Source organism: Anopheles coustani (genome assembly GCF_943734705.1).
Source record: "Anopheles coustani chromosome X unlocalized genomic scaffold, idAnoCousDA_361_x.2 X_unloc_101, whole genome shotgun sequence".
Taxonomy (NCBI): Eukaryota; Metazoa; Arthropoda; class Insecta; order Diptera; family Culicidae; genus Anopheles; species Anopheles coustani.
This window is the reverse complement of record NW_026525051.1, coordinates 42,501-65,000: the sequence shown is the minus strand read 5'-3', so window position 1 is coordinate 65,000 and position 22,500 is coordinate 42,501.

Below are 22,500 nucleotides of genomic sequence, written 5' to 3'. Positions count from 1 at the left end.
ACCCAGGACCGCCGAAGCAGCGTGGACCAGGGGAGAACTGAACTTTATACTTCACACCACAGTATTGAGTAATGTGCCCTCTTCCACATAGGGCAAGCTGGAATGTTCCATTTTACCCAGGACGGCCGAAGCGGCGTGGACCAGTGGAGGACTACACAATCATGAGGTTTGATATCGACTTGTGTGTTTCAATAGGGTACCGATGGTATGTTTTGAACCGATTTGATTTAGCCATTCTGAAGTCATCACTTGGTTGAAGCGCTGAACTAGGGAGGCATCGTTTACATTACTTGTATATATTGGTTTTCGCATGCTCTACTAGGTTAATGTCATAGGGTTGGCTATCGAGCATGCCCAAGTGATGACTTGATTGTGTGCTTGCTTGAATTCTTCACATTTCATACCATCGGTTAGTTGTCGAATCATTCCTCGATCATAACCTTCGTTCTTGTTTCATGTATGCTCTCTTCCACATAGGGCAAGCTAGAATTAACTATCTTACCCAGGACCGCCGGAGCAGCGTGGACCAGGGGAGAACTATACTTTGTCTTGTATGCCCTCTTCCACATAGGGCAAGCTAGAATGAACTATCTTACCCAGGACCGCCGGAGCAGCGTGGACCAGTGGAGGACTATACTTTGTTCATAACACCACAGTATTGAGTAATGTGCCCTCTTCCACATAGGGCAAGCTAGAATGAACTATCTTACCCAGGACCGCCGAAGCGGCGTGGACCAGTGGAGGACTACACAATCATGAGGTTTGATATCGACTTGTGTGTTTCAATAGGGTACCGATGGTATGTTTTGAACCGATTTGATTTAGCCATTCTGAAGTCATCACTTGGTTGAAGCGCTGAACTAGGGAGGGGCATCGTTTACATATATATTGGTTTTCGCATGCTCTACTAGGTTAATGTCATGAGGTTGGCTATCGAGCATGCCCAAGTGATGACTTGATTGTGTGCTTGCTTGAATTCTTCACATTTCATACCATCGGTTAGTTGTCGAATCATTCCTCGATCATAACCTTCGTTCTTGGTTCATGTATGCTCTCTTCCACATAGGGCAAGCTAGAATTAACTATCTTACCCAGGACCGCCGGAGCAGCGTGGACCAGGGGAGAACTATACTTTGTCTTGTATGCCCTCTTCCACATAGGGCAAGCTAGAACTAACTATCTTACCCAGGACTGCAAAGCAGCGTGGACCAGTGGAGGACTATACTTTGTTCATTACACCACAGTATTAAGTATGGTGTCCTCTTCCACATAGGGCAAGCTAGAACTAACTATCTTACCCAGGACCGCCGAAGCAGTGTGGACCAGGGGAGGACTATACTTTATACTTCACACACTAGCCATACTGAAGTCATCACTTGGTTGAAGCGCTGAACTACGGCGGGGTAATCGTTTACAGGTTATAATCATATAGCTGCATGCTCATTAGTAGATAATGGAATATTGTATGGCAATATGAGCATGCCCAAGTGATGACTTTGTTTCAAGCTCAACAGGTAGGGTATTGAGTCCTCTTCCACATAGGGCAAGCTAGAATGAACTATCTTACCCAGGACCGCCGGAGCAGCGTGGACCAGTGGAGGACTCTATACTTTATACTTCACACCACAGTATTGAGTACGACTTGCATAAAGCCCCTATTGAGAACCACGAGGGCTCTCTCAATGTAGAACCACGAGGGCTCTAGTACCGATTCTCTCGGTACGGCTTGGTCCGTGTTCCTTTATGCTTGTACTCTAAGTATTAAGTATTGTGTCCTCTTCCACATAGGGCAAGCTAGAACTAACTATCTTACCCAGGACCGCCGAAGCAGTGTGGACCAGGGGAGGACTATACTTTATACTTCACACACTAGCCATACTGAAGTCATCACTTGGTGGGGGTGAACTACGGCGGTATCTATCGTTTTGGTTCGGTCTATATAGGGTCGCTTGCATGCTCATTCGAATATAATGTAATTGTGTATGGCAATATGAGCATGCCCAAGTGATGACTTTGTTTCAAGCTCAACAGGTAGGGTATTGAGTCCTCTTCCACATAGGGCAAGCTAGAATGAACTATCTTACCCAGGACCGCCGGAGCAGCGTGGACCAGTGGAGGACTCTATACTTTATACTTCACACCACAGTATTGAGTACTTCTTGCATAAAGCCCCTAATGAGAACCACGAGGGCTCTCTCAATGTAGAACCACAAGGGCTCTAGTACCGATTCTTTCGGTACGGCTTGGTCCGTGTTCCTTTATGCTTGTACTCTTAGAAAGTCTCAACCCGGAGGTCTTGACTTTGATTGTCATAGTTGGACTACGACGGGGCATCCGACCATTGCTGATCGAACACCCCTGATTCACCATCTTTCGGGTAGGCGGTACGCGTACCTCCGGACGCGGAAGTCTCAACCCGGAGGTCTTGACTTTGATTGTCATAGTTGGACTACGACGGGGTATCCGACTCATCGAATACCCCAGAAGCACACCATCTTTCGGGTAGGCGGTACGCGTACCTCCTGACGCGGAAGTCTCAACCCGGAGGTCTTGACTTTGATTGTCATAGTTGGACTACGACGGGGTATCCGACTCATCGAATACCCCAGAAGCACACCATCTTTCGGGTAGGCGGTACGCGTACCTCCGGACGCGGAAAGTCTCAACCCGGAGGTCTTGACTTTGGTTGTCATAGTTGGACTATGACGGGGCATCCGACCATTGCTGATCGAACACCCCTGTTACACCATCTTTCGGATAGGCGGTGCGCGACACCACCGACGCGGAAAGTCTCAACCCGGAGGTCTTGACTTTGTATTGTTGGATAGTCCTCTTCCACTATAGGGCAAGCTGGAAATATTCCATTTTACCCAGGACTGCCGAGGCAGCGTGGACCAGGGGAGAACTTCACGGAATCTTCAGGCATCCATGATTGCCATAGTGCGTAAGCCGCCGCTGTGCGCGTCAACTCGTTCCCCGTGAGGAGGAGTCTAGCCGCCGCTAAAAGACGAAGCATTAAGTGTCCTCATTCCACTATAGGGCAAGCTAGAATTAACTATCTTACCCAGGACCGCCGAAGCAGCGTGGACCAGGCGAGGACTATACTTTATACTTCACACCACAGTATTGAGTACGACTTGCATAAAGCCCCTAATGAGAACCACGAGGGCTCTCTCAATGTAGAACCACGAGGGCTCTAGTACCGATTCTCTCGGTACGGCTTGGTCCGTGTTCCTTTATGCTTGTACTCGCGGAAAGTCTCAACCCGGAGGTCTTGACTTTGATTGTCATAGTTGGACTACGACGGGGCATCCGACCATTGCTGACCGAACACCCCTGATTCATCATCTTTCGGATAGGAGGTGCGCCCACCTCCGACGCGGAAGTCTCAACCCGGAGGTTCGGACTTAGAGTTTTTCCCATTTAAAAGTTTTTCTCTTAGCCATACTGAAGTCATCACTTGGTGAACGATTGAACTAGGGCGGGTTAATCGTTTATAGGTATCATGTGGTTTGCATGCTCTCTTAGGTTAAGGTCATGTGGTTGGCTATCGAGCATGCCCAAGTGATGACTTTGTTTCACGCTTGCTTGATTTCTTCATGATTCCCTGTTATATAGTGTAATCATTCGAGAACAGGGAATCTTTGGTTTTGCTCAACAGGTATTGGATGTCAACTTGGTATCTAGATCGCATTAAGTCTCAACCCTTAGGTTCGGACTTGTATAGTGACATCTTGTTACGGTCTTGAGTCTCAACCCGCAGGTTCGGACTACTTAGTGTTTGATCGAATATAATATGGCAACTTGTGCCTAAGTCTCAACCCGCAGGTTCGGACTAATGTTTATTTGGCCAATGTATGTATAAGGCAACTTGTGCCTAAGTCTCAACCCGCAAGTTCGGACTTGTGTATTTGTTCGAAGTCATGTATAAGGCAACGTGTGCCTAAGTCTCAACTCGCAGGTTCGGACTTGTTAGTGTTTCGTCAACTTTCATATGGCAACTTGTGCCTAAGTCTCAACCCGCAGGTTCGGACTTGTGTATTTGTTCGAAGTCATGTATAAGGCAACTTGTGCCTAAGTCTCAACCCGCAGGTTCGGACTTGTGTATTTGTTCGAAGTCATGTATAAGGCAACGTGTGCCTAAGTCTCAACCCGCAGGTTCGGACTTCTATAGTGTTTCGTCAATTATCATATGGCAACTTGTGCCGAAGTCTCAACCCGCAGGTTCGGACTTCTATAGTGTTTCGTCAATTATCATATGGCAACTTGTGCCGAAGTCTCAACCCGCAGGTTCGGACTTCTGGAAGGATCACTTGGCCACTAATGATCCTTCCGCAGGTTCACCTACGGAAACCTTGTTACGACTTTTACTTCCTCTAAATCATCAAGTTCGGTCAACTTCGATAAAGCAGACGCGGTTCACGAGGATCCAGCGAACGATCATCTCCAAAGACCTCACTAAATAATCCATCGGTAGTAGCGACGGGCGGTGTGTACAAAGGGCAGGGACGTATTCAACGCTGGCTGATGACCAGCACTTACTAGAAGTTCCGAGTTCATATGGACCATTGCAATCCATAATCCCTACTAAGTGAGTATTTGAGTGATTTCCCGTTCCTCTCGGAATAGGAGACACGCTGCTACCCACATTGTAGCACGCGTGTAGCCCAGAACATCTAAGGGCATCACGGACCTGTTATCGCTCGATCTCATTTTGCTAAACACAAATTGTCCTGCTAAGCAGCGTACCGTAAGTGCACTTGCGCACACGAACAGCGAAGGTGTCAGGTCATACTCCACCGAAAGGTCCTAACCCGTTCCAATCGGCATCGACGCATTAACGCTGACTGCGTTCTAGTTAGCATATGTGAGTCACGTTCGTTATCGGAATTAACCAGACAAATCAATCCACGAACTAAGAACGGCCATGCACCACTACCCTTAAATTTGAGAAAGAGCTATTAATCTGTCTCACCTCCATAAGTTCGGACCTGGTAAGTTTTCCCGTGTTGAGTCAAATTGAACCGCAAGCTCCATTTCATTGTGGTGCCCTTCCGTCAATTCCTTTAAGTTTCAACTTTGCAACCATACTTCCCCCGGAACCTGACTTTGGTTTCCCGGAAGCTACTGAGAGCACCTGGTTGTAGCGTCTCCCAATTGCTAGTTGGCATCGTTTACGGTTAGAACTAGGGCGGTATCTAATCGCCTTCGATCCTCTAACTTTCGTTCTTGATTAAAGAAAGCATCCTTGACAAATGCCTTCGCTTTAGTTAGTCTTACGACGGTCTACGAATTTCACCTCTCGCGCCGTAATACTAGTGTCCCCAACTACTTCTGTTAATCATTACCTCCGGTCTGAGTACAAACCAATGAAAGATTAGACCAAGGTCGTATTCCATTATTCCATGCAAGATTATTCTAGGGCGTTTGGGCACCCTGCTTTAAGCACTCTAATTTGTTCAAGGTAAACGTGAGCGGTCGAGCTCTATGTTACACTTGCACCCGTTGAAGGGCACACCATGACACAGACTTGGTGCCCTACCACACCATTGAGTCGCAACCAGATTCCGACTTGGCCCACCGACCACGGGTTGACCGGGTCGGCGGAGCCGGACTGTGTTGGACAAGTATCAACTTCGAACGTTTTAACCGCAACAATTTTAATATACGCTAGTGGAGCTGGAATTACCGCGGCTGCTGGCACCAGACTTGCCCTCCACTTGATCCTCGTAGAAGGATTTATGCTCTACTCATTCCAATTATGAAACATCATTAAAGAGTTTCATATTGTTATTTCTCGTCACTACCTCCCCGTCCCGGGATTGGGTAATTTACGCGCCTGCTGCCTTCCTTGGATGTGGTAGCCATTTCTCAGGCTCCCTCTCCGGAATCGAACCCTGATTCCCCGTTACCCGTTGCAACCATGGTAGTCCTCTATACTACCATCCATAGTTGATAGGGCAGATATTTGCGAGATCTGTCGTCGGTGCGAGACCATACGATCAGCATCATTATCCAGACTTCAACTCAATGACACGGAGAACCCGCGATTGGTTTGACTAATAAGTGCACCAGTTCCCGCGAGGGTCCTGGCATGTTGCATGTATTAGCTCTAGATTTTCCACAGTTATCCAAGTAACTAGGTTGATGATCTCGTAAATTATAGCTGTTATACTGAGCCTTATGCGGTTTCACATTAAATCTGTTTGTACTTAGACATGCATGGCTTAACCTTTGAGACGAGCGTATATTACTGGTAGGATCAACCAGAATTCCGACTTTGCGTTCGAATGTTCATTGTCCCATTGCACCCGGAGGAGCAAACACCACGTTCTATATGTTGTCAAGTCCGGTAGCACACGGGAGGCGAGCCCCCGTGCGAACCTCATTGCCCTCGTATCACACACACCCGATGCACCGGACAGGCACTTGAGCGGCATTCGACTCCGCTAAGCGCTCGTGCGCCCGATTGTGCATGCGCTGACGGGGCCTTCATACCCCTACCACAGCGACCTTATGCCAAACTTCCATGAATACTTAGGTGAGCTGACAAGGGCCTTCATTTCCCTACCATCAACTAAAGGACACGCTAGGCGCGTCCGATCATTGCAACTGCGGGGCTTTCATACCCCAATCACCACAGTACGCAATTCACCAGAGTTTAATCACAACCCCCCCGGACATGGCACACTATTAACTTGCAACAAAACTTAGTGTGTGCCGGGCACATCGGTTCCACAAAATCATTCCCGATGTACCCCAATTGGGGTTGTGAACGCATCCATGGTCCTCTGACACACCCAACCAAGCGTGGATACTACATACCTCAAACACCCAGTACACTAACAGACAAATCAACATATGGTTGCTTTCCCCCAGACATTTGCCAATCACTTGGCACCCGGACGGGAACTCGCTCCTGATTGCGCCATTGCCACCCATTTGCCAAGAGCGAGTTCTGTATGTAGATTTCATTTGGAAAGACAACCGTGTACTGGATATTCTATCCGACGATTACAGATGACGAGTACGAGACTCGACTACACTCACGGATAATACATTTTGGGTCGAGATTGCTTTCGGGGTTTTCGATTGGTCTTGCGCTTGTAAACGTATAACTTTGACTTGTGGTAACCTCGGTATGTTAGTCGATCACGTGGTTGTGAACTGGGTACGGGTGGGCAATCTGTTCACTTGCACTCTGGGTAGGAATATGGTGAGCGCTATAGGTTAAAGATCATGGTATGGTTCCATCGTGATGACTTTCGCTAGATAGTAGGATGTTTGGATAGTTATAACGTTTTTGGCCATTTGTTCATAGTGTTCGGTTCATTGAGGAATTCGATTGGTCTTTGCTTCACACACGTGGTCGATCACTTGGATGTGAACTAGGGTGAGAATAAGGTGTTCACTAGTGCTCTTAGGTTTTGGATCAGTACTGAGCACTTGATTGGTTTCGCATAATATGTATCCATAGTGATGACTCTTTCCAGCTTAAGATTTCGTTACCAGTTTCGAATCCTCCCCACGTTCGATTTTACTTGGTTAGGTTTTCGAGTGTAGATTTGAAAGCAATCTCATGTATGTATCCCATCTGATATAAGCCACTGACAGTTCATGTCACCTCGTTCAACTCTCGCTGGGTCACAGAAGTATGTTACTGCGCCCATTATCCCTACTCGGATAGGTTCGGTTCGTTCGTTTTATACTACGGTGAGTAAACTCAATTTGTGCATCGCATAGCCATGGAAAGCAAGCTTTCGCGGGCCTCTTCGACTGTTTTGATACGAGCTGTGCCCGTGATGCTTGTCATCCCAGGATACTTGACCCCTTTGGACGACCGCATGACCATCAGAAAGTAAATTCCACGTTCGATTTGGGGTGTTAACCCCGAACATAAAGTCTTTGTGTAGAACCACGAGGGCTCTATAGTACCGATTCTCTCGGTACGCTTGGTCCGTGTTCCTTTATGTTCGTACTCTTGTGAATAAGATTCACGTTCGTTTTGGGATATTTGCTACTGTCACCGTTTGAGTACTATGGGGCTTGAACCCCTAACATAAAGTCTTTGTGTAGAACCACGAGGGTTCTATAGTACCGATTCTCTCGGTACGCTTGGTCCGTGTTCCTTTATGTTCGTACTCTTGTGTGTATAATATTCATGTTCGGTTTGGGATATTTGCTACTTTCACCAGGGTCCCGTTCTTCATACAAGTCTGCCTTGCTAATGTGGTAACTTTATAGTGTAGTTCTGACATCCCAATTTTGGGACTTAGCCGATTTTTCGTATATTTCCATATGACCCATAGGGTCCCTTTCTTCATACAAGCTTGCCTAGGGCGATCGGTCAAAACTTGTCTTACTATTCGATTGGTCTTCGCACTTTCACCCTAGGCAGTTCGCCTAGGTCTGTCTTCTTGAGGAGGCCAAAACCCGAAATAAGGAGGTTCGGCCGACCCTGAAACCTCCCCTGTCTGAACTACACTAACCCGATTTTTCAGGGTCCTCAGCGCCATACAACTTTGCCTAGGTCACTTGTACTCTTGACTTAGGCCATCCGACTTGGTCCGTGTTTCTTCCTAGGGTTCACCTAGGTACTTTGCCTTGCTTGATGTGGTAACTTTTTAGTGTAGTTCAGACATCCTAATTTTGGGACTTAGCCGATTTTTCATGTATTTCCATATGACCCATAGGGTCCCTTTCTTCATACAAGCTTGCCTAGGGCGATCGGTCAAAACTTGTCTTACTATTCGATTGGTCTTCGCACTTTCACCCTAGGCAGTTCGCCTAGGTCTGTCTTCTTGAGGAGGCCAAAACCCGAAATAAGGAGGTCCAGCCGACCCAAAAACCTCCCCTGTCTAAACTACACTAACCAGATTTTTCAGGGTCCTCACCGTCATACAACTTTGCCTAGGTCACTTGTTCTCTTGACTTAGGCCATCTGACTTGGTCCGTGTTTCTTGCTAGGGTTCACCTAGGTACTTTGCCTTGCTTGATGTGGTAACTTTTTAGTGTAGTTCAGACATCCCAATTTTGGGACTTAGCCGATTTTTCATGTATTTCCATATGACCCATAGGGTCCCTTTCTTCATACAAGCTTGCCTAGGGCGATCGGTCAAAACTTGTCTTACTATTCGATTGGTCTTCGCACTTTCACCCTAGGCAGTTTGCCTAGGTGTAGCTTCTTGAGGAGGTCAAAACCCAAAATAAGGAGGTTCAGCCGACCCAAAAACCTCCCCTGTCTAAACTACACTAACCAGATTTTTCAGGGTCCTCACCGTCATACAACTTTGCCTAGGTCACTTGTTCTCTTGACTTAGGCCATCTGACTTGGTCCGTGTTTCTTGCTAGGGTTCACCTAGGTACTTTGCCTTGCTTGATGTGGTAACTTTTTAGTGTAGTTCAGACATCCCAATTTTGGGACTTAGCCGATTTTTCATGTATTTCCATATGACCCATAGGGTCCCTTTCTTCATACAAGCTTGCCTAGGGCGATCGGTCAAAACTTGTCTTACTATTCGATTGGTCTTCGCACTTTCACCCTAGGCAGTTTGCCTAGGTGTAGCTTCTTGAGGAGGTCAAAACCCAAAATAAGGAGGTTCAGCCGACCCAAAAACCTCCCCTGTCTAAACTACACTAACCAGATTTTTCAGGGTCCTCACCGTCATACAACTTTGCCTAGGTCACTTGCACTCTTGACTTAGGCCATCTGACTTGGTCCGTGTTTCTTGCTAGGGTTCACCTAGGTAGTTTGCCTTGCTTGATGTGGTAACTTTTTAGTGTAGTTCTGACATCCCAATTTTGGGACTTAGCCGATTTTTCATGTATTTCCATATGACCCTTAGGGTCCCTTTCTTCATACAAGCTTGCCTAGGGCGATCGGTCAAAACTTGTCTTACTATTCGATTGGTCTTCGCACTTTCACCCTAGGCAGTTTGCCTAGGTGTAGCTTCTTGAGGAGGTCAAAACCCAAAATAAGGAGGTTCAGCCGACCCAAAAACCTCCCCTGTCTAAACTACACTAACCAGATTTTTCAGGGTCCTCACCGTCATACAACTTTGCCTAGGTCACTTGCACTCTTGACTTAGGCCATCTGACTTGGTCCGTGTTTCTTGCTAGGGTTCACCTAGGTAGTTTGCCTTGCTTGATGTGGTAACTTTTTAGTGTAGTTCTGACATCCCAATTTTGGGACTTAGCCGATTTTTCATGTATTTCCATATGACCCTTAGGGTCCCTTTCTTCATACAAGCTTGCCTAGGGCGATCGGTCAAAACTTGTCTTACTATTCGATTGGTCTTCGCACTTTCACCCTAGGCAGTTTGCCTAGGTGTAGCTTCTTGATGAGGCCAAAACCCAAAATAAGGGGGTTCGGCCGACCCAAAAACCTACCCTGTCTAAACTACACTAACCAGATTTTTCAGGGTCCTCAGCGCCATACAACTTTGCCTAGGTCACTTGTTCTATTGACTTAGGCCATCTGACTTGGTCCGTGTTTCTTCCTAGGGTTCACCTAGGTACTTTGCCTTGCTTGGTGTGGTAACTTTTTATTGTAGTTCTGACATCCTCATTTTGGGACTTAGCCGATTTTTCGTAAAATACCATATGACCCATATGGGTCCTTTCCTTCATATAAGTTTGCCTTGCTTGGTATGGTAACATTTGAGTGTAGTTCTGACATCATCATTTTGGGACTTAGCCGATTTTTCGTAAAATACCATATGACCCATATGGGTCCTTTGCTTCATATAAGTTTGCCTTGCTTGGTGTGGTAACATTTGAGTGTAGTTCTGACATCCCCATTTTGGGACTTAGCCGATTTTTCAATCAATACCATATGACCCATCAGGGTCCTTTGCTTCATATAAGTTTGCCTTGCTTGGTGTGGTAACATTTGAGTGTAGTTCTGACATCCCCATTTTGGGACTTAGCCGATTTTTCAATCAATACCATATGACCCATCAGGGTCCTTTGCTTCATATAAGTTTGCCTTGCTTGGTGTGGTAACATTTGAGTGTAGTTCTGACATCCCCATTTTGGGACTTAGCCGATTTTTCGTAAAATACCATATGACCCATATGGGTCCTTTGCTTCATATAAGTTTGCCTTGCTTGGTGTGGTAACATTTGAGTGTAGTTCTGACATCCCCATTTTGGGACTTAGCCGATTTTTCAATCAATACCATATGACCCATCAGGGTCCTTTGCTTCATATAAGTTTGCCTTGCTTGGTATGGTAACATTTGAGTGTAGTTCTGACATCATCATTTTGGGACTTAGCCGATTTTTCGTAAAATACCATATGACCCATATGGGTCCTTTGCTTCATATAAGTTTGCCTTGCTTGGTGTGGTAACTTTTTAGTGTAGTTCTGACATCCCCATTTTGGGACTTAGCCGATTTTTCGTAAAATACCATATGACCCATCAGGGTCCTTGCCTTCATATAAGTTTGCCTTGCTTGGTGTGGTAACATTTGAGTGTAGTTCAGACATCCCCATTTTGGGACTTAGCCGATTTTTCGATCCATACCATATGACCCATCAGGGTCCTTGCCTTCATATAAGTTTGCCTTGCTTGGTGTGGTAACATTTTAGTGTAGTTCTGACATCACCATTTTGGGACTTAGCCGATTTTTCGTAAAATACCATATGACCCATCAGGGTCCTTGCCTTCATATAAGTTTGCCTTGCTTGGTGTGGTAACATTTTAGTGTAGTTCTGACATCACCATTTTGGGACTTAGCCGATTTTTCGTAAAATACCATATGACCCATCAGGGTCCTTTGCTTCATATAAGTTTGCCTTGCTTGGTGTGGTAACACATGAGTGTAGTTCTGACATCCCCATTTTGGGACTTAGCCGATTTTTCGACCAATACCATATGACCCATCAGGGTCCTTTGCTTCATATAAGTTTGCCTTGCTTGGTGTGGTAACATTTGAGTGTAGTTCTGACATCCCCATTTTGGGACTTAGCCGATTTTTCGATCCATCCTATATGACCCATCAGGGTCCTTTTTCTTCATATAAGTTTCCCAAGACTTAGTGCTTTTTACCTTTGGACACCAATATCACCCTTACGGGTTTCTTTGATCTTCTCACTTTGTATTGACCAAATGTAGGTCTTGCCATGCCAAACATATAATTGTTCTACACCAAGTCTCTATCTCGTACCGCCAGCTCGGTACATTCGATCAACCTGCCCTTAAGGCACCCGGGACTTAGCCATTTTTTCACATTTTTCATGATTTTGAGGCAACTTTTCTCGACTTTGTCACCTTATATCACCAAGATCCTTTCCCTTTAGCGCTTCACTCTGTTCGTATGATATTTAGCGCTGACTATCACCTTTCTATCGCTGACCTCAACTTCTTATTCGGTGCCATAGAGCCAGAGATATTTGGTGTATGCTGTTATAAGGGAAGTTTGTCACTTTTTCAAAGGCCCACTTTGGGACGCCCATATCTCACCTTCACGTATCTTCGATCTTCTTGTCGTCTATGGACGAAACTTAGGTCTTGTATTGGCCAACTTATAAATGTTCTACGGCCAAGCCGTATCTCTTACCGCCAGCCCGGTATTCATGGACTTAGTCGGATTTTCGCCTCTCGTGGTAACAATTTCTGACTTTGACTCACAATAACACCCGAACGGTCACATGCTAGCGCTTTGCTTGGTAGGAATTATAGTTAGCGCTACCTTTTCTCTTTCCATCGATACCTTGTTCGTTCCATACCATGCCATACAGCCGAAGTTATGATGTTTCCCGTTTTCCATATCATGTGGAGCTTATGCTCTGGGAAAACCATCTAACACCTGTACCACCCTTTTGGGTACCACCGATCTCGTCACTATGTTCGGGCCAAATATAGGTTATAACATGCCCAACATATAATTGTTCTACACCAAGTCTCTATCTCTTACCGCCTGCTCGGTATTTTACTCGTAAGTCCAAATTTCACAACTTGTACTTTTTGGCCCAATGTACTCGAGTTTCAATTTTGGTAACATTTTTCGACTTTGACACTTAATAACTTCCAAATCATGCTAGTTAGCGCTTTGCTTTCTTCTAGTCGTATCTAGCGCTGGGTGTTACCTTTCCAAAACATATCCTAGCTTAACAATCCATGCCATACAGCCGGAGCTATACGGTGCACAAGTCAAATCCATTTTAGCCATGTTTCATTTTTGCCAATTTTTGACCACTCGTATCACCCTTCCAGAGTGGTCCGATCTTCTCGCTGTCTATGGACGACTTTTAGGTCTCGTAGAGGCAAACTTATAAGTATTCTACGTCAACCCGCTATCTCTTACCGCCTGCTCGGTATTCTTGGTCTTGTGTGATTTTTGGAAATTTTGGTATTATTTTTCCACTTTGTCGCTTAATAACTCAGTTTTGCTCAACACTTAGCGCTTCGGTTGTTTGGGATTATAGTTAGCGCTCGGTTCGACCTTTCCAACACTGATCTAAGCTTGTCGATCCGTTCCATACAGCCTGAGTTATTCGCGATACCGTGTTTCAACCCATTTCTGAAGTCTCGTTTTGGTCCAACTTTGAACCAGCCATATCACCCTCTTGGGTACCTCCGATCTTCTCGCTCTATATTGGCCAAAGTTAGGTCTTGAGGTAACGTACTTATGATTGTTCTACGCCGTGTTCGTAGCTCTTATCGTTCGCCCGCTATTTTCGATCATAAGGTGAATTTTCGCCTCTAAACCACCATTTTTCACCTTTGCCCTCTAATATGACCGACTTGCTCAACACCTAGCGCTTCGCTTGGTAGGACACATAGCTAGCGCTCGTCAAGACCTTTCCAACGCATATCCAAGCTTTCCGATCCGAGCCATACAGCCTGAGCTATAGGCGATACCGTTTTTCCCATTTTCTTGGTCACACGCACTTTAGGGTACCCCTTTTTGCCTTTGACCCTTAATACCTCCTCCGGGTCACTAGTAGGCGCTCAGCTTGGTAGGAAACATAGCTAGAGCAGGCCTTCACCTTTCCAAAACTGCCGAAAGTGTACCGATCCGACATCTAGAACCAAAGTTATGGTCATTCCCATCATGCTCTACTTTCATGGTCAACCTCCACCAAGCACACCTAGGTTGGACCAACTTTCACCAACTCATCTCGAACCCCAAATTTGCTTCGACCTACTAGGTTTCCCTAGTAAAGTGGTCAAAACATCCATTACAACACGACTGGTCTTTCTGGTGGTCGACCTAGGCGACTTTGTTCGACGACCACCACCCCATGGAACTAAAAGACGTCCCTTGATACGGACCACCGATACATTTTCCGGCCTGTCTAAACTACACTCATCGAAATTTTTTTGGGTCCCCACCGTCATACAAGTTTTCCTAGGTCAAGTTTTTCTTCCGGATCGGCCGCGGACCTCACTTTTCATTATCTAGGGAGGCCATAGGGCCCCAAAAGGGGTTTTTTAAAATTTTCGACACTTTCGACTTTGGTCGGATTTTTTCCGATTTTGGTCCGACCTAGGGACTTGGTGGTCCAAGGAGCCTCGGGACCAAACTTTTTTCTCAGGGGTCCCTACCTCCATACAACTTTGCCTAGGTAAATTTTTTGTTCCAAATCGACCGCGGATTTCACTTTTCAATATCTGGGGCTCGTGTAGAGTCCGAATATGAGGTTTTCTCATTTTTCGACATTTTCGACTTTTTTCGACTTTTTTCGGGTTTTTCGACCTAGGGGTCCGCCGAACAAATTTTGGGTCAAAAATTTTTATTGAACTAGTCGAAAGTACGCAAAAAGATAAGACTTTTTGCCGAAGACACCATGCCCCGGAACCGACTCCTTCCCCTTCAAAATAGGGGACAAACGTGATTTTTGAAACTTTTCCTTAGGGAGCCCAAGACTTAGAAAATTTTCAAATTCTCGATTTTTCGATTGCGAGCTAGCGCTTTGCGGTCTTCGGCAATGTTGTAGATCTCGACGAGATAAAACTTTTTGGTCAAGGGACATTTTGCCCTCCGACCCCTCCTTCCCCCCGCAAATCGCCCCCCAAAGTGCAATTTTTGCATTTTCACCTCTTTGCATGCACTGTTCGGCCCAAATGGCCACTTTCTATGGGTCTGAGCGCTTTGCGGTCTTCGGCAAACTTTTAGAGCGTACCAAGCCCTAATTATAATTGTTCTACACCAACTTCGTACCTCTTCATCCCTGGCCGCTATTCGCGTACCAAGGTAATTTTTGTTCATTTTATCAACATTTTTCATCTTTGACTGTTTATATCGGCCTTGCCATGAACCGATAGCGCTTCGCTGTGTTCTAACGTAAGTTAGTACTACTCAATACCTTTCCAAATCATGTCTTAGATTGTCATTTGCTTGCTTACAGCCGGAGCTATGAGCGATACCGTAAAAAGTACCGAAACTTGGAAAAATCCTTGGATCGCCCATATCCCCCCTTTGGGGACCAGATATCGAAAAAAGTTCTTATTCAAAAAGTTGCGCCTTAACGTGTTCTAGTTATGCCTAGAACATTTCACTTCGCTAGCTGGCCTGCAACTTAGCCGTAATTGGGATTTTAGGGTGTTCATGGAGGGCCCATTTCCTGCGACTTGGTATCTTTTGGGCCCTATGTTTCTCTAATATCTCCACAAGTTTTCCAGATAGCTTTCTCATACTTTCAGGGTGTCTAGAGCACCTCAAGACCTTTCCAACGCTATGCCGTTCGCCTCGCTCGGACATCTACAGCCGAAGTTATTCGAGGTACACGGTACCTTACCCTGTTTTCTCAGTACTTGGTCGAAAATTTCGATCAGCCATATGACCGACTTGGACAACCCTGAGCGGGTTGGCCCCATATAACTAAACTTTTGTCTCTTGTAGGCAAACTTATAAATGTTCCACGTCAACTCGCTATCTCGTACCGCCTTGACGGTATACTTGGTCCAAGGGCCATTTCCAGCGACTTGGTCGCAATTTCGCTCTAAGTTTCGCTAATACCTTCGTCCGTGGACATGGTGATTTTTTGTTCGTATTTTTCCTTGATAGTCCCACTCAAGACTATTCCATACCAGAGCCAAGCGTCCCGCTAAGTGCCATACAGCCTGAGCAGTAATTCATGAAAGGTACCTCTACCAGTCTTTGCCATACTTGGGTACAAACTTTGTATCGCCCATATCTCCACTTTGGAGGCCAGCCAGCACCTTTGCCCCATATACTTTTTTCTTGGTCATACCATGCACTAAATATAATTGTTCTACGCCAACTTGCTATCTCTTCTCTAACTTGCCGTTATTCTTGGTCCAAGTCCCATTTCATTCGTTTTCGGACCCATTTTGCTATATGTTTCACTAATAGCTTCGGCCATGGACAAGCTGATATTCTGTTTGTATTTTTGCTTGATAGTCCCACTCAAGACCATTCCAAAACACACCGCAACTTGTCGCTCGGTGGCAAACTGACCGAGTTATAATTCATGAAAGATACCTCAACTTGGTACACCATGTGGTCGGCCCAAACCATATACCGACCAAACGACCGACTTGGAGCACCCTGACCGGGTTGCCCCCATATAATGAAAGTTGCGTCTCTACACGCCCAACTTATGAATATTCTACGCCAAGTCGCTATCTCTTACCGGTAAGCCGGTATTCACCTTCCAAGGGTGATTTTGGTCAAGTGCCATTTCCTGCGACTTGGTCCCCGAATTGGACCATCATCACCTAATATCTCCGTGGTCTTTCAACTCAGCCTCATGAAACTTTCAGGGTAGATAGGTCTCCCCGAGACCTTTCCAACGGTGAGCCGTTTGCCTCGCTCGGCCATATACAGCCGAAGTTATTAATGGTACTTGGTACCTTACCCTGTTTTTTCCATACTTGTTCGTACTTGGGTACAAACTTTGTATCGCCCATATCTCCACTTTGGAGGCCAGCCAGCACCTTGGCCCCAAATACTTTTTTGTTGGTCATACTATGCCCAAAATATAAATGTTCTACGTCAACTTGCTATCTCTTCTCCAACTTGCCGTTATACTTGGTCCAAGTCCCATTTCATTCGTTTTTGGACCCATTTTGCTATATGTTTCACTAATAGCTTCGGCCATGGACAAGCTGATTTTCTATTTGTATTTTTCCTTGATAGTCCCACTCAAGACCATTCCAAAACACACCGCAACTTGTCGCTCGGTGGCAAACTGACCGAGTTATAATTCATGAAAGGTACCTCAACTTGGTACACCACGTGGTCGGTCCAAACCATAAACCGACCAAACGACCGACTTGGAGCACCCTGACCGGGTTGCCCCCATATAATGAAAGTTGCGTCTCTACACGCCTAACTTATGAATATTCTACGCCAAGTCGCTATCTCTTACCGGTAAGCCGGTATTCACCTTCCAAGGGTGATTTTGGTCAAGTGCCATTTCCTGCGACTTGGTCCCCGAATTGGACCATCATCACCTAATATCTCCGTGGTCTTTCAACTCAGCCTCATGAAACTTTCAGGGTAGATAGGTCTCCCCAAGACCTTTCCAACGGTGAGCCGTTTGCCTCGCTCGGCCATCTACAGCCGAAGTTATTAATGGTACTTGGTACCTTACCCTGTTTTTTCCATACTTGTTCGTACTTGGGTACAAACTTTGGATCGCCCATATCTCCACTTTGGAGGCCAGCCAGCACCTTGGACCCATATACTTTTTTGTTGGTCATGCCATGCACCAAATATAATTGTTCTACGCCAACTTGCTATCTCTTCTCCAACTTGCCGTTATTCTTGGTCCAATTCCCATTTCATTCGTTTTTGGACCCATTTTGCTATATGTTTCACTAATAGCTTCGGCCATGGACAAGCTGATTTTCGATTGGTATTTTTCCTTGATAGTCCCACTCAAGACCATTCCAAAACACACCGCAGCTTGTCGCTCGGTGGCAAACTGACCGAGTTATAATTCATGAAAGGTACCTCAACTTGGTACACCACGTGGTCGGCCCAAAGCATAAACCGACCAAACGACCGACTTGGAGCACCCTGACCGGGTTGGCCCCATATAATAAAAGTTGCGTCTCTACACGCCCAACTTATGAATATTCTACGCCAAGTCGCTATCTCTTACCGGTAAGCCGGTATTCACCTTCCAAGGGTGATTTTGGTCAAGTGCCATTTCCTGCGACTTGGTCCCCGAATTGGACCATCATCACCTAATATCTCCGTGGTATTTCAACTCAGCCTCATGAAACTTTCAGGGTAGATAGGTCTCCCCAAGACCTTTCCAACGGTGAGCCGTTTGCCTCTCTCGGCCATCTACAGCCGAAGTTATTAATGGTACTTGGTACCTTACCCTGTTTTTTCCATACTTGTTCGTACTTGGGTACAAACTTTGGATCGCCCATATCTCCACTTTGGAGGCCAGCCAGCACCTTGGCCCCATATACTTTTTTGTTGGTGATACCATGCACCAAATATAATTGTTCTACGCAAGCTTGCTATCTCTTCTCCAACTTGCGGTTATTTTTGACTCAAGTCCCATTTCCATAGTTTTTGGTACCAATTTGCTCTATGTTTCGCTAATAGCTTCGCCCAAGGACTTTGTGATTTTTTGTTCGCATTTTTCCTAAATAGTCCCACTCAAGACTATTCCAAATCACACCTTAGCTTGTCGCTCAGTGCCATACAGCCAGAGTTTTAATTCATGAAAGGTACATCACCTTGGTACACCACGTGGTCGGTCCAAACCATCAACCAACCATATGACCGACTTCGAGTCGAGCTAGCGGCTAGGCTCAATATAATGAAATGCGTGTCTTGATGCGGGCTACTGACGGTCTGAACAATGTAGCTCGCTAGCTCGTCTCTAAACTTGTGTTTTGGTCGAATATTGGGTGTTCATGTACCACTTCGGGTAACATGGACTTTGGTGCAACTTTACCACTTGTGCACTTAATAACTTCCCGGTCATTCAAGTCTTTGCCTTCATACTTTCAGGGTAGTTAGGTCTCGTCGAGACCTTTCCATACATATGCCAAACTCATCGATCGGACATCTATAGCCCGAGTTATTCGCGGTACACCGTACCTTACCCTGTTTTTTCCTCAATTGGGTACAAACCTTGGAACACCCATATCGCCCCTTTAGAGACTAGCTGGCACGTTGGCCTCATATAATGATAAGTGCACCTCAACTAGGGCTACTGACGGTCAGAACATTTCAACTTGCTAGCTCGGGCCCACACTTGTGTTTTTCTCGAATATATGGTTCAAGTGTGCCACTTTGGGCACTTTTGGACATTTTGTCCCCACACAACTTTCTTGCCTTGGTAGATAGGGTCTTGTGATCTTGGGCAAAAAGATGCACCAAGATATAGTCTAACTTTCGTTCTTGTACCGCAAAGCGCTATCTCAAACACCCGAGGAGATAGAAAGTGATTATGTTCGGTATATCGGTCTTCCATGGCCTACTATGGTAAGCCCCTGCAGGTATGCAACCGAAGGTGCTTGGTACATGTATTTGGTGCAATATCGGTGCAAAGTAGGTGTTTCCTTGATCGGGCTATAACTTTCTTGGTTGATGTTGGATTGCTTTGCGGTCTTCGGGGGATAGTTAGGGAACATGTTGGCCAACATTTCCTTATTCCTCAGCCTGGCCGTACCTCTTACCGTCTAGGCGGTATACATGCTCTAAGTTGGAACTTGTGTTCCTTTGGGTAACTTCTCTGACTTTGACGCTTAATAAATTTCGTTCATATGCAGTCTAAGCTCTGCAACTCTCAGGAAAGCTAGTACTACTCATTTCCTTTCCATATCAGTCTTTGGCTTGTCGATCCGATGTCTACAGCCTGACTTATTCACGTTGCCTGTGAAGGTAGGTTTTTGCCCATTTTCCAGTTCATGTGGTAACATTCCCGGACTTTGCCGGCTTTCTCTTCATGTGGTAACTTGCTTGCTTGTGTGGTAACTTGAAAGTGTATTTCCGACAGACCCAATCTCGGACTTAGCCGATTTTTCTCTTCATGTTATATGGATCCATCACTAGGCCATCTTGCTTGCTTGTGTGGTAACTTGAAAGTGTATGTCTGACAGACCCAATCTTGGACTTAGCCAATTTTTCTCTTCATGTCATATGGATCCTTCACTAGGCCATCTTGCTTGCTTGTGTGGTAACTTGGAAGTGTATTTCTGACAGACCCAATCTGGGACTTAGCCGATTTTTCTCTTCATATTATATGGATCCTGGACTTAGCCGATTTTTCTCTTCATATCATATGGATCCATCACTAGGCCATCTTGCTTGCGTGTGTGGTAACTTGGAAGTGTATTTCTGACAGACCCAATCTGGGACTTAGCCGATTTTTCTCTTCATATCATATGGATCCATCACTAGGCCATCTTGCTTGCTTGTGTGGTAACTTGGAAGTGTATTTCTGACAGACCCAATCTGGGACTTAGCCGATTTTTTTCTTCATATTATATGGATCCTGGACTTAGCCGATTTTTCTCTTCATATCATATGGATCCATCACTAGGCCATCTTGCTTGCTTGTGTGGTAACTTGGAAGTGTATTTCTGACAGACCCAATCTGGGACTTAGCCGATTTTTCTCTTCATATTATATGGATCCTGGACTTAGCCGATTTTTCTCTTCATATCATATGGATCCATCACTAGGCCATCTTGCTTGCTTGTGTGGTAACTTGGAAGTGTATTTCTGACAGACCCAATCTGGGACTTAGCCGATTTTTCTCTTCATGTTATATGGATCCTGGACTTAGCCGATTATTAGGTTATTATATATGGATCCTGGACTTAGCCGATTTTTCTCTTCATATAATATGGATCCTGGACTTAGCCGATTATTAGGTTATCATATATGGATCCTGGACTTAGCCGATTTTTCTCTTCATATAATATGGATCCTGGACTTAGCCGATTATTAGGTTATTATATATGGATCCTGGACTTAGCCGATTATTAGGTTATAATATATGGATCCTGGACTTAGCCGATTTTTCTCTTCATATAATATGGATCCGGGACTTAGCCGATTTTTCGTTTCATATAATATGGATCCTGGACTTAGCCGATATTTCTCTTCATATAATATGGATCCGGGACTTAGCCGATTATTCTGTTCATATAATATGGATCCGGGACTTAGCCAATTTTTCTCTTCATGTGGTAACGTATGCCAATCGCTCACAAGTCATGGGATAAGGGTACTTGTGTTCTTCCATCTTCTAAGTCCCGCACGGGGACATCGTGATCGCCCCAAGTCCGGAATAGCGCCAAGTCAAGCCCCACGGTGGCCGTGCAGGACCTGTTAGCGGGGGCCCCACTGACAGCACTAATCCGGACTTAGAAATTATATCTTTCTAATCGAACACCACACACGCAACACCACCATACCACCATCTCCTTGCAAGTACCTAAGTACCCGCAACTCCATGGTGAAGGCAATGTCACTCCATCACCAACCTCTTTGCACTGCAAGCACTTGCGTACCCACAACACTCCGAAGAAGGCAACGGCGCGCGATGCTCGACTCCACACACCACACCACACCACACCACCGATGGCCAGCCAGCCAGCCAGCCCAGCTAAGGGCTAACCCACCAACCAACCACCAATGGCCTAGGCCAGCCGGATCCCACCTTCAAGTCCAAGCACAGCCAAGTGCAAGTACCGCCAAGTGTTCACCAACCAACCATCACACCAGGTCAGCCGGCCGGTACCCACCTTCAAGTGCCATTACCCTCGGGTGCAAGCTCAATCAAGTGTTAACCAACCAACCCGGCCAAGGCAGCCAACAGGCCGGCACCCTACAGCACCGACCCGCCATCACCACCTCAACCGTTGACCATGCAAGTGGTCTCGGACAACAGGCGATACCCGAAGTACATCCGAAGAGTGTATATCAAGTGTTTGTTCACCAAGTCCTCAACCAACCCCAAGTACCCGGAGGTACCCAGAGTGTTGGACCCGCCAACCACTACCAGCACTCCAAGTCCTTGCGAACCCAAAGTGTTTGCCCGGTAGGGCCATTGTATCACAACGCTTGCGACCATGCAAGTGGCCTCGAACAAGGTGACAGGGGTATCTTCACCAAGTTCTCAACCAACCCCAAGTACCCGGAGGTACCCAGAGTGTTGGGTCCGCCAACCACTACCAGCACTCCAAGTCCTCGCGAACATAAAGTGTTTGCCCGGTAGGGCCATTAGACCACAACGCTTGCTAACCATGCAAGTGGTCTCGGACAACAGGTGACACCCGAAGTACATCCGGAGAGTGTACAACAAGTGTTTGTTCACCAAGTCCTCAACCAACCCCAAGTACCCGGAGGTACCCAGAGTGTTGGGTCCGCCAACCCGTCCCGGCACTCCAAGTCCTTGCGAACCCAAAGTGTTTGCCCGGTAGGGCCATTGTATCACAACGCTTGCTACCATGCAAGTGGCCTCGGACAACAGGTGACACCCGAAGTACATCCGGAGAGTGTACAACAAGTGTTTGTTCACCAAGTCCTCAACCAACCCCAAGTACCC